Below are 9,676 nucleotides of genomic sequence, written 5' to 3'. Positions count from 1 at the left end.
ATTAATTGTTGTGTATTCTAGGCTTGAGAAAAAAATGTGTTAATATATTTATGATAATGGGAGGCAGTTTTCTCACTCTTCATGAAGGAAGTTAAAAACATCAAAATGGGAGAAATAAGAGCATACGTTGGGCTGTCATATTGGAATAGAAGCTGTTAATTAGATATATACATAAATAAATACATGTGCAAGTATATATTTATACGTATTAAAATGTAGATAAATATGTGTATGTCTATATATCTAATATACATGTATGTGTATATATGTGTGTATGTATGTATGTGTATATATGTATATGACTAAATATATGCATATATTTATCTAAGTTGAAGCAGCCTAGAAAAAATGATACACTAGTCAATCTGAGTACATCTATTGTCTAGTGCTTGTTTCTAAACATCATTCACCATTAAAAGGAACCAGGACTTCTTGAAAAACATGTCTGATTCTAGGACTGAGAAAGGAATAGTGCAAGATGAACCTGAGAATACTTTTGCACCATAAATTAAGGAAATGTTCAAAGAATGAAAAGCACACATTAAAGGAACACAGTAGCCAAATAAGCATAATAGATGGTCACCCATTGAATAAAATTTGAATCTATAGATGCATTCTGATAAGAAAAAATGAATAAAGGAGAAAGGAAAGTTTGTTCATTCTATAGAATCCTACCTAATTAATATAGAAGGAATAAAGGAGTTAGAAATTTAAAAATAGGTGATAAAAATATCCAATTAAAATTTGATAATGAATAATATATTTACATATCCTCAATACTTATCACCCAAATTATTTATTATTTAAATAAAAAATAGTAACTTTATAATGGAGAGGTGTAGTATATGTTACCTTAGCTAAATGATCAATGTTAATATTACCAAAATCAGAAAAAAATAATATCGCGTGCATTCTAATTTATATACTGTGAAGCAACATTTTATCAATGGTATGTATCCGTGCCAAAAACATATAGCCTGAATCTGACCATCAGGAAATATCAGAAACACCCCAATAGGTGGAATTTCTACAAAATAATTTGCCTGTCTTTGTTAAAGCTGCTAAGGTCAAGAAAAACAAAAAAAATTTTGAAATAACTCTTCCAGGTTAAAGAAGATTAAAAAGACATGGCATCAGTAAGTGGGATTTATCCCAGGAATGCAAGGATGTTTCAACATTCAAAAATAAACTGATGTAATTTGCTATATCAATAAACTAAAGAAGAAAACCCATATGATTATTTCAACAGATGCAGAAAAATTATTTTTAAAATTTTAATAAACCGGTCATGTAAAAAACTCAATAAACTGAAGTGATCTTACTCAATTTTAAAAAGAATATTTGCAAAAACTTATACCCAATATCTACTTAATGATGAAAGATAATGCTTTTCTTTCAGGATCAAGAATAAGGGAAGGTGTTTGATATTTTCATTTCTAATCATCATTATGTTGGGGATGCTAGGCAGTGCAATAAGGAAAGAAAAATAAATAAAAAGCATACAAATCACAAAGGAAGAAGTAAAAATGTCTTTATTCACAGGTGACATGATAGTCTATGTAAAAAATTCCAAATCATCTACCAAAAAGATAATAGAACTAACAAGTGAATTTTTCAAGGTCAAAAAATATAGTCAGTATACTAAAATAAATTGTTTTTCTATACATTAATCATGAAAATTTGGAACATTTTATAAAAAGAAATCAATATCAGTATACCATAAAACATGAAATGCTTATGGGTAAATAAACCAAAATGTGTTCAATCTTTGTATGTGGAAAGCCACAAAAGAACATCTAGATAAAGAGATATATATCATATTCTTGTTAGCAAATTAGCACATGAAAAATGCTCAAAATCATTAATCAACAAGGAATGAAAATTAAAGCCATGATGAAACATCACTGCAAATCAACTAAAATGGCTATAATAATAATTTTAAAAGTGATAATACAAAATTCTTGCAACTGGATACGGAGCAACTGCAATACTCATACTTGTGGGATTACAGAAGGTACAACCACTTTGAAGAAATCTTTGACAGTTTCATATGAAGATAAGCACGTACTGACCACATGATCCAGAAATTTCACACCTAAATATTTACCAAAGAGAAATGAAAACACATGTCCACCAGAATGAAGTCTTCTATGTGAATGTTTATGGCAGCTTTATTCATAATAGCCACAAATTAGAAACAAACCAACTGTCTTTAATTTGGTGAATGGGAAAACCAATTGTAGCATATCCATACAATGGAATACTACTCAGAGAAAAAAAGGAACAAAATGTTGATGCTTACACCAATATGGAGGAATCTCAAAAGCCGTGAAGTAAGTGAAAGAAGTCAGACACAAAAAAATCACATAATGCATGGTTCAATTCACATGAAATTCTAGAAATGACAAAACCATAGGGACAGGAATCAAATCAGTTTAATTTATAAATTGGGCATGGTAAAAGATTAACAACAACAATAATAAAATAGAACAATTATGACAATAACTGTAATAAAACTTATGTGAATGTGGTCTTGGTCTCTCTCTGTCTGTATCTCTCTCTCTCTCTGATAACTGATGTGATAACTAAGTGACTAATGGGAGTGTAGCATATACACTGTGGAGACACTGCATAAATGAATTATTCATGTGCAGGTGGGACTGAGCAGGAAGGCACAAGATTTCATCATGCTACTCTGAATGGCAAGCATTTTAAAACTTATGAATTATGTATTTCTAGAATTTTCCATGTAACATTTTCAGACCCCAGTTAACCACAAGTAACTGAAACTGAGGAAAGTAAAACCACAGATAGGGGAGACTACTGCACATAAATACTGACTTTTGGAAAATGGGTAAATAATTGTATTATAGTCACACAGTCAAATACTATGGAATGGAAAATGTGTTGAATCTCCAAAACAGTAAGAGCAAAAGAAGTGAGTTGCAAAAGACTACCTGCCATAGATTCCAATAAAGTAGAAAAATTCATAAAGCAGAAATATTCTGTCCCGATAGAACTATAAAAGGTGGATACTCTTGGTGGGTGGGTTGGGACAGGATGGGGTCACAAAAGGGCTTTGGGGTCCGGAAAATGTTCATTAACCTAAATGTTGGTTATATATGTGTGTATAATTTATTAAAATGCATCAAGTCATATACATGTGCTAAGTGCATTTATCTGTATGTCTGCTATAGTTCAATGCATTTTAAGTTAAAAAAACAAACTGAGAAAATAAGAGACTTCTCCTTGAGTCCTGCTGCAGACTCATTGCTGTTCGCTCTCGTGGAGGAACAAGTCTTTCAGGAAGCAGCCCTGCAGCCATGGGTTTTAAAGCTACCAGAAAGACACCGTGGAACTGGAAGTGGCGATTCACCTAATTGAAACTACTCTAACCAGCCACAACCTAAAATCTTCAGAGAAGGTGTGGGCTGACTTGATCAGAGGCTCAAAGGAGAAGAATCTCCAAGTGAAAAGACCAGTTCCGATGCCTACCAAGACTGTGAGAATCACTACAAGAAACACTCCCTTCAGGGGAGGTTCTAAGACTTGGGATTGTTTTCAAATGAGGATCTACAAGCGACTCACTCACTTGCACAGTCCTTCTGAGATTGTTAAACAGATTACTTCCATTAGTATGAGTCAGGAGTCGAGATTGAAGTTACTATTGCAGAGGCTTAAACCAAACTTTTTAATAAATTGACTATCAGTGGTTTAAAAAAGAAAGAAAAGGAATAGGAGACAATTAGGATGAATTAAATAAGGTTCTTGTCTTCCTTGGAGTAAGAGTAAGAGAAAATGTGGATTTGGTAGAAGGGAAAGAAAGGAAGAGCTACAATTTGTTAGCATTTACCTATTTATATTTCTTTACCCTGTACAGGGTAAAGTAGCCAAATGTTTAAGTGTATTCGAATGCCTACATTGACATGGAAAGGTGGTCAGAATTCACTGCACAAACGTTTTCAAGGGATGCCTTTGATATTCTCTGTTGTAATGCACAGGATAAACCCTTTGAAGGCTACTAAAAGTTGGGCTCACTGCTGGAACACTTAACTTCTCTGACCTTTACTGAAGGCTTGCCAGGAACTCTACAGAACACTGTGTTGTTTCCTGAAAGAAACAGTCACATGGGATTAGAAATTCAATCAGAAATCTGATTTTTACCCATAGGTTCTGGTGTGACTTAATTAAACTAAAGAGCTTTTTAAAATAAAAATTCTTTGTGATGCTGATGAACTATCTATGTAAAAACTAAAAATCAAAATATTCAGAAGTCTGTTTTCTAATTGCTTCTTTTCCAAAGAAAGAGCTTAAGTGATACAGAATTTTAGATGTTAGTTGTCTGTTTAACCTCCTATTTGCAATTGACGTAAAATCTCAATATTCCAAGCTATCTATTAACAGTAATTTCTAGCCTTTTCTACACATATGGCATTTTTTAATTAGGTTTTTAGGTAGATTAAATTGTTCAAGTGAAAATATTCTAAAAACTGAGTAATTTTAAAAGCCCCAATATATCAAAACTTGAATCCTATAGCCCTTTAAGTTTAATGTATTTTTTTATTTCATTTTAAATGTATAACATGTCAATTCAGGAGAATTCAAAATCGTATCTCTTCAACTTGGACATGTCAATTGTACAGATAACAGTAAGAGTTATAGCTAATATTTATTGATCTCTTATGTGTCAAACACTAGGTTAAATCATTTATAGAGTTTAATAGACTTATTACTCAAGTAACGTTAGTGGTAACTGAGACTTAATGAGATTATGTAGTTTACTCAAGGTAGTGCCGTTAGTAAAAATGCGGATGGAGATCAAAAGTCAAGTCGTTTAAATTTAGAGCTCTTGTTTTTAACAGTAAACCATATGGTTATTGTTCTTAATAGATTATATATATGCATATATATAGACACACCAATAATATAAAATATAATGAATATAATGTAAAAAATAATATAATGTAAATATATAATGTGAATATAATGTGAATATAATGTAAAAAATATAATGTATGTACATTTACAAATGTATATACTATATTATAAATATGTATATATATTAAGATAACATCTCTGAAAATGTGTATACATTTTTTTGGCACCCTCTGTATTATAAACAGAGTTTACCTTGTTTTCAGCATTAAAGGATTTTTAAAAGTCTGATTATATTTTGAGTCATAGACAATACATCAAAATATATACAGATTTTACAGACCTCGTTATCTAATCAAGAGCATTAAATGAAATAAAAATGAAACTTTTGAATAACAACAAGTGACACCTCTGTCACTTGAAAATGTAGAAGCAAAAAAAAATTGTTCTGCATAACTTTTAGAACAAATTAGAAATGAATTGAGTGGTATTTAGGAGATCACAGCATTTAGAACACGCCATATCAAAGGCATAGGAACTATTGAAGAGTTACAAGAGTTAAAATCTTAAATATAAATCATTTTGTCTCTAAATAACTAAAAACGGAAAATAAAAAACTAAACATTTAACTCAAGAAGATAGAAAGGGAGGAAGGATTAAGAGAGATAAAGAGGGACATTAATTAACTGCAAGTTGAAAAACTTTGGAATGGCTAATTCTTTAGAAAAACTAGGTTAGTGAGGTGAAAAAGAGGAAGTAGAGAGAAATAAGACAGAATCCATATTCAAAGTGATTTTTAAAAATATCTGGAAGTGACAACGTGAACACACAAATAATGAATTTGGTAGTTGCAATGAAATAATTTCTAGAAAAATATAAATTATGAATATTATTTTTAAAGTATTAAAAATGTAGGCCCTAATTTTAACAGTATTCTGAAATGTATAAGTAATGCAATGAGATGTGTAAAAATAGAGGCATAAATATGAAAAGGAGTGCACAAAATCATTATATATATATGACTGTCTGCCTGGATAATTTAAGAAAATAAGCTGAAAACCTGTCAGAACCAATTAGAGAGATATGTAGAAGTGTAGTTAAAATACTAAATATTCAGATGGGCCCTGGGGAAGGGGTGGTGTGGGACTTCTACGTAATCACAAAAATGGTTCAATCTATCACGACTCCCATGGAGTTAGTCCAGTCACCAAATATGGGTGCGATTCTGTTCAGTGTGTCAGAATCAGATACCTTGATCCATCTGAGCCATTAAGTGCTCCCTGATACAATACACCAAGGCCTGCTAATGAAGCAGACACTTTTATTGTGAATAATAATGAGGCCACATTTTTCTTCATATTGTTTTATTTCCATTGAATGTGAAGATGATAAAAAGGCTTAGTAAAAGTAACAAAATCAGTACACTCACTTAAAAAAAATTTGCTAAATATCCAAACATCGATGGCCAAAACCTGATTGCAAATACAAAATTAACAAGATACAATTTAAAATAACAAATAAAAATGTAAAATAACTGGGAATAATATTAACAAGAAACGTATAAGAAATGAGGAAATTCTAGGAAGACTACAATGAATGTAAACAAGATTTACTGATTGACAAATTTTGCCAAGTAAAGATGTCAGTCTCCTTTTCAACTAAACTACGTTTGATTGAATCCCCAAAAAAGGGACAGTAAGATTTTTTTATTTTTATTTTTTGAGAGAAAATTTGAAAAGCTGGTAGGGAATCATGTAAGAGGTTAAATTAGATAGATGAGGTGACTAGGAATACGCTGAGTATAAACGTCCTTGTGAGATGTCCCAAAGGAAATTGAATGAATAGCATGTAAGGTTAGTGTAACCATATACTAATAGGTTTTTGACATAAATAGAACATCTCTTACAAAACATGCAAGGCTTCTTAATGGTGCCAGTCAGGAAATAGAATCGCAAGAGACAAAGATAAATGTGAAGCTATTTCTTGTCCAGGAGCTCTCTGTATTGTGGTAGAGACAAATGTTTAACAATCAATTAAAATACCTTGTGATGACTATTATAATAATTGTGTGTTTATGGACACAGAAAGGACCACAGTGACAATTGAATGGAGTTTTGTAGATACTTTCAATGTCACAGTTAAAAGAGCAGCTCAGGTAATCCTAGAAGGTCAACCAGTATATGTGAAGAAGCAGAGCATGAGAAAGCTTGCTCAGGATTAGCTGTCTATATAGTTGGAGTTCATGATGCAAATAGTGAGAGCCAAGGCTGTAAATGCAGTTGAGGGCTCATTTATGAGGGACTTTCTCTGCTATTCTAAGAATGTCAAATGTGTGTGTGTGTGTGGGGGGGGGTTGTATGTATATACAATGTATGAACAAACAGTTAAGGTGTATGATTTATGTTTTTGCTACCAGCAACTTATCTTTGACCAAACTTTTAACAAAATTGTCACCGTTATTATTATTCTTTTAAATAATACACTTTATTTTATCTTGAACAGAAACTCTCTAGTAAGGAGCAAAATATATTGATGTCATTTCACCAAGAGACTTTGAGGTTGCATTGAAAAATATACCAGGTGTTTACCGAGATTGGATTACAAACAATGCTTATATTTCATCGATTTAGTACCTGAAATGAGAGCAAAAGTAAATTGTATTCAACTAGTAATTCTTAGAGTGAGGAATACATTTTAAATTACTTTGTGCCCTTTATTGAAGCTGAAAGTATTTAAAAAATCATAATAGTTCTAATATATAACTTGATATGAATGCACAGAAATTCCTGGCTATTTTTTCTAAAACTATCAGCTACTAAGAGCAGAGGTGCCTGCAACTTTGCTGTTCAAATGTCTCTTAATGGACATAAAGGGGGGAAAAATCACTTTTGTGTGAACAGAGATGCCTTTGGCCTTTATTGGAAATAATTCACATTGAATGCAAACTAACCTTCTATGTGATAGATTTTATTTGTGCTCTTGTTACTTATCAGACAGTCACATTAAGGAAATTTATGAGTAACAAAATAATTCTCAAAATAAATGAGAGGAATTTCTTCCACTTGATTGTTAATTATGGAAACTAACCTTGATTCCTTGGACCCCCTGCTGAGTTGCTCAGATTGAGAAGTACAAAGGGAAGACCCCGCTGTGTGGGTAAACTGATGACTCACTTTTAATATCAGGTTGAGCCAGGAACTTCAACTCTGCCAAGTTAGCTCCACAGGGAGTCCCACTCCAACCCACTCACATTTCCTAATAACAGTGCTCTGTTCCAACCGTGCTGAAATAAACTGAGCTTCTCTTTGGCATTTTGGTTTGTAAAGGAAGGTAGCATGAAAAATAATGAATTGCACTGATTTGTAGGATAGTGTTTTAAAGCAGAAAGTTAAAAGGACACCTATCTTATGACAACGGCATGTGATTGTGTCTAATAAAAATTAGAAAAGATTTCCTTTTAGTATATACTACCACTGTAGTTACAAAATTATTCCACCTGCAGGACTGAAAGACCATTTTGCTGTTATTTTTAATATGAAGATGGTGTTAAGGGGGATGGGCATTTATAAATTTATGCTTGCAAAAAATAGGAGTTTGAAAGAGGTTTAATTTATAAACCTGGGGCCAAAGAAGTTTCATGTGATGTAGGCCATGCATTTCTGTGTTTTGACATTGGGATTTAAGTTATCACACTGGTTAGGATTTTTATGACTCTCTTAGACATGTTTATTTGAAATCTCTCTGGCTTTGCTTGGTGAGCTGTAGGCATGCAAAAGTACCCTGAGGGCATACAGTCACCTCTGGCAGATTTGTTTCCCATTTTTCTCCTTTTAGAACTCCAGCTCTGCCACTATTGCCACCCAGATCAAAAGCCCCATGTTTATTGTCCTGGTCACATGGTGGAAAATATATCTCTGGGTCAGCCTTGCATTGGGTTTCCTGCCCGAAGAGACAAAATACTTTCTGTTCAGACACAAAGATTGTCCTTAAAAAGGTTTGTGTTTGTACAGGAAGCAGCACTGCCCCACTGATGGCAAATCCAGCAGCATTTTGAAATGGTAACAAATCACTGCATTTGGTTTTGTTGCTTTAATGTTCACTTCCCTCCCCTCTCAACAGCACTGGGGTCCTTTGTAAAAGTCATTTTAACTACTTCAGCGCACATTGCCCTTCCTCAGACTGATAGGCAGTTGGGAGTGCCAAGGACTGGTAATTTGAAATGCTTTAACTGAGCTTTGAGAGGGGAGCTACCATGTCAATCACACTTCCTGAGCGATTGCCTTCAGGATACTACAGGTGTATATTCAGGGAATTAAACAAACATTCCTTTAATTGACCAGATCCAATAACAAGGGACAACACAATCTTACTGACCAGCAGGATTTCAATTACCAAAGTGGAAGCCGACATATCTGGTGGCTTGTGCAGCCATCTGCAGTTATCCTCTATTACAATACAGAAGTGTTGTCTTTTTCTAATTTTTCTAATTAGAAATCCTATTTGGTGACCTGAACTCATGAAGAGTTCTCCATTTTGCTTTGTAGAGAATGATATTATAAAGAAGATGAAGAGGAAGGGAAGGGAAAAGGAAAAGAGAAGAATGGGAAGGAGGAAGAGAAGGATGAGGATAATGGAAAAGTACAAAAAAGCACTTTCTGACTTTAACATAATACATATAGAAATGAATTATAGAAGATTTAAAAATTTTCTTGACCTGATATAAAAATAAAAATACATTGTGAGTTCTTATAGACGAATTTCACAGTCAAAATGGAAGACCTTTTGGTTTTCATATCCAAAA

The 9,676-nt window shown here is 32.8% G+C and overlaps 1 pseudogene across 1 annotated transcript; it reads left to right on the top strand.

Annotated features, from left to right (window-relative positions):
- Nucleotides 1-3,323: 3,323 nt before the first annotated feature.
- LOC308510304 (small ribosomal subunit protein uS10-like) lies at nt 3,324-3,681 on the top strand (annotated as a pseudogene). The gene has a single exon. The product of its transcript is annotated as a small ribosomal subunit protein uS10-like (transcript).
- Nucleotides 3,682-9,676: the final 5,995 nt, after the last annotated feature.

This window comes from Rhinolophus hipposideros (genome assembly GCF_964194185.1).
Source record: "Rhinolophus hipposideros genome assembly, chromosome: 18".
Classification (NCBI taxonomy): Eukaryota; Metazoa; Chordata; class Mammalia; order Chiroptera; family Rhinolophidae; genus Rhinolophus; species Rhinolophus hipposideros.
Note: the sequence above shows the minus strand (reverse complement) of the source record. Positions and strands in the feature narration are given on the sequence as shown.